Genomic DNA, 330 nt, shown 5'->3' on the forward strand with positions numbered 1-330 from the left:
GCGGGCGGGGACTGCCCCGCACTGAGCCCCGCTGCCCGGCCACCGCCCCTTGCCCAGGCCTCACCGAGCCGGCGGAGGGGCAACGCGGCTCCCCCCCGACGGCCGGCGGGGCCGGCCCTGCTCGCACTGCCGGGCCGTGCCGAAGAGGGCCCAGCCCGAGCGCCGGGCCCTGTCTCGCCCTTGCACTGGTGCAAACAGCACCCCGGCTGGGGGCAGATCTCTTTGGGGCTAGCGCAGCAGCGTGCTAACCCCGGGGGAGCGGGGCAGGAGCTGTGCCCTCTGGGTCTGCGAGCACCGTGAGGCTGCGATCTTCTTGCACAGGGAGAGCCT

This window comes from Crocodylus porosus, unplaced genomic scaffold (assembly GCF_001723895.1).
Source record: "Crocodylus porosus isolate Cpor-Errol unplaced genomic scaffold, CroPor_comp1, whole genome shotgun sequence".
Taxonomy (NCBI): Eukaryota; Metazoa; Chordata; order Crocodylia; family Crocodylidae; genus Crocodylus; species Crocodylus porosus.